This window comes from Trachurus trachurus (assembly GCF_905171665.1).
Source record: "Trachurus trachurus genome assembly, chromosome: 13".
Taxonomy (NCBI): domain Eukaryota; kingdom Metazoa; phylum Chordata; class Actinopteri; order Carangiformes; family Carangidae; genus Trachurus; species Trachurus trachurus.
In genome coordinates, this window is record NC_139892.1 from 31420898 (window position 1) to 31424812 (window position 3915).

Here is a 3915-nt window from a genome sequence, read left to right on the forward strand (position 1 = left end):
AGTGCGCGGCAGAGAGCGTTTGTGAAGCCCAGCGGGACTGAGCTGATAGGGTTTCTATAGGGAGGAGGAGGAGGAGGAGGAGGAGTGACTGAAGCTGAACAGAAGTGAGAACCAGCTATGCCAAGTTCCCAGGAACCCACCTGTGTATCCGAAGCCAGTCATGTGTCAGACAAAGTGGAGTCCAGAGAAAACAAGTGGGACGGATGTTTTTTTATTGATTGGGTTTAATATATGTTTAATGATATCACAGTTTAACATGTTTTTGTATTTGAGTTAGTCATTTAGCCTATTTCATATCAGTGATTAGTAGGCCACAGACCTACAGCCTATTTGCCTATCATAAGTAGATCAAGAAAAGCCAATTTTAAACTTTGTACAACTTTGTATAAGTTTTAAAACCTGCTCTGATGAGGAGAAATCAATTGCCCGACTGCTGTTGTGTGCCATCTTGTGGTGAAAGACGCTGCTGCAACTGGAAATCACTACAACACTTAGGTTTACTAATGTCTCTGTGATTCATGTGTGTTTTGCAGTGACATTTTCAGACTCCTCTACCAATGATTGGGTAAGTATCAGACAATTAAGGGTGTATCGCCTTTCTATATGTTGTGTAAATTGCGGCCGTTATTAATTCGGAAAATTTTAAGATTGCGAAACATGTTGCCCAAAACATCCGCGCATAGGGAGCAATCTTTCAGCGGCTGGATTTTTTTAACCCACGGAAAACTACTCGGTGATCATTTTTAAAATAGTTTTACAGGTAGGTTTCTGGTGTAAATAAGTGATCAGGCTCCAAGCAAGTGCCACCTGTTTCATGGCTTGCGTGCCAGTGATTCGCCTATTTTGCCGCTAAGGGGCGCAATTGTCCTGCTCACCAATCACTGTTAGGTTAAAGAGACCTCAGAAGTTCTAAGGTCTCTTTAACCTAACACTTCAAAATAGATTATTTAATTTAATAGTTTCCGTTCACAAGTCATGATCTTATAACAAAAGAACAAATGTCATCTCTTTCTGTTATGATCGTAAAAGTACCAAGATTTTCAGGTAGACATGATGCTAGTGCTCAGATGGATAAATGCAGCCAAAACACAGGATTTAATTAATGTCTCACACACACATGGACAATTACATGGACATAGACAGAGATAACACACAGCTTTACACAGCCTGTAGATAGATAAATGGGCAAAATACATCTAAGAATCATGTGTCCTTATTGCTTTAATCTTTATTCTTACATAAATAAAGATCAGAAACAAGACTTTGACGTCTTCCACTCTGACAAATGACTCCCACATAAATCCACAGTAATATTACTGTAATGTCATCACCAGCGACATCTGCATTTCTCAAAACAATCCGCATTAAGGCCATTATCATAATTACCATCATTTATTACCTCAATATTATTTCCATGCTAGCATTCATCACACAGACCCCATGTGGTGTGACAATCCACATTTTGCTCTATAAAGGAAGTGCAGCAGCTTATCCTGTTGTATTGTTTAGAGGAGCTATATGTTTCCTCATGTTGTTTGGTAAAAAAAGAAAAGAAAAAAAATGGTGCTTCCTCTTCCATCAGACATGACACTAGCCTCTGACTGGAAGGCCCACATACAAGCCCCCTGAGCCTTTACACATCCGCCCAGGTGAGGAGTTGCAGGATGAGACACTCAACCTTCACACGTTTCTGTTACCGGCCCCGCTGACTGTGGATGCAGCACTTCAGCTTCTTCAAAATATAGCCTACTCTTTATTCTTCCATACATCAAAGACTAATAAAAAAGAGCATTAACTTTGTCAGTGCCGGTTAAAATAGTTTGTAAAGGCAAAGTTATGCTGAACAGAAAAAGGGTGAACTGAAAGTGACAGGACAATCAGGAAAAACAAAACTAATGTAATTAATATGAAGAGAACAGCTAAGGTCCCTTTACTCTCATAGGGGAAGTTTCTGATAGTTGCGAAAATAAGTCAATGGCAGACTTTTGAGTTTTTCGTGGAGTTTAGAGTCAATCAACAAGAATTAGGAGTTGATTTACAGATTGTAATGTTAAATACTAAATGTCTTCTCGAAGCAGATAAGTGAGCTGGGGTTGTTCATGAAATGTGGTGCTGACAGGAACTGACACGTGGCCAAAAATTGCATCATTTTGTTCCACAGAATTATGGATGAGATATTTTTTTTAGTAAGCAAACACACTGGCTGGAAGTAAGAACTGCTCTGAAAGCAGAAATGAGTTCAACCTTGTTGGCCAATGTGGATGAACCAGTTTTTCTGGTTAGGTTATATATTCATGGGGAAAAAGACAAAAGGAGAAGACAGAGGAAAGGCTAGCACTGTGAAGTGGGCCCTGCATCCTTCCTATGAACTCAGAATTCATTTTTGTCATAGTCAAGTATCTCCACAAGTGCTCTAGTTTATCATCAAAGGAGGCACGTGTGCTATCTACTGCAGGGATAAACTAGTTATCTTGTGTGTTTCGGCTCCTCAGATAAGAGCCGCTAAGTTCATTAAGTTCATCCTAAACAGATTCCTGAGCACCACAAACATTTAAACGCAAAAAGCAGCATATTCTGATCCAGATGTTTGTTAAAAGATAAAAAAAAGAAGAAGAAGTAAACATTAAAAGCATATGATTAAAGGAAACCCTCACACTTAAATGTGGCTTAGAGCCTATAATGCAGTGTGCATTTCAGGAAGAAAAGAATATCTTGTTATACCAAGTGCCAGGGATTACTGCCTTAGCCTCCATTCTTTTGTACTTAAGCTGCTTAGTAACCTGCAGGGTTTAACCTACAGTATTCACTGCTGTTGCGTGCATTTGCATTAAACTTTGTCAGACTCTGCTGATAAGACGTTGTCTATGCAGTAATTTGCTGTGAGCGTTAACTTTAGAAATCTTCGTTGTGAGATTTTTGTACACACACAGTGTGCACAGTCCTGACAGCATAATCACAGGAACTGGAATATCAACAGGTTTTTTTTTCTGAGTCACAGTGTGAAGTTTTTCTGCTGATAAGTAATTTCATCCAAATTACAAAGATCAACAAAAACATTTTTCCTGACTAACATCTGGTGGTATCCAAGGGCGTTGCAAGACATTCTGATATTCATACTGTATATCTAATATTTCTGCTATTATGTCCCAGAACAAAGAACAGAAAAACTGAATAAAATGCAGTGCTAGCAGCATTGAAAAAAACATTCCTAGTAACTAGTAACAACAAGGTCATTTGGACAACTTATAGCAGTAAATTACAGTTTGTATGGGGGCTGGTTATCCAATGTTGTTTTTTTGTTTTTTGCTTTTTTTTTTTAATTCCAATGAAAAATATCCACAATAGGTTCTGTGTATTATCTAGAGTTACAGGGGCAGTGTTTCTGAAAAGACTGTTTGAATTTTAAATCTCATTTTCCAATGCTGTGGTCACCACAAATTAAATCACATCATCCCCATTCTATTGGGATGGAGGAAAAACTATCTGCATGTAGCTGTGCAGATAGACTTAACAATTTGTCCCTGCTACAAAAATTAATGCAACCACCATCAGATGACTCCTGTCCAGAATTGGCTCATCCAATGAGTAGCACACACATGTCTGTAATATATATTTTACAGATGGATAGATAGTAGTGAAGAAGCAGACAGGAAGCATGAGAGAAAGAGAGCATGTGTCATGCACCGTAACCAGCCGGCCCCTTAGTCTATGTGGTTCTGATAAAATATGAAACAAAGACTGAGAGCAAGACCCACACACCAGTGCAGAGGATGCAAGAGTTGTGTATTTGAACAACAGGATTGATGGCTGCAGTGTCTGCATTGATGTTTGCCATGAAAAGTTGTGTTGCATATAATTCACATCATTCACAAACAATGTAAATAAGAACGGTGAAGCCGTGGGAGTCAGGAGTTC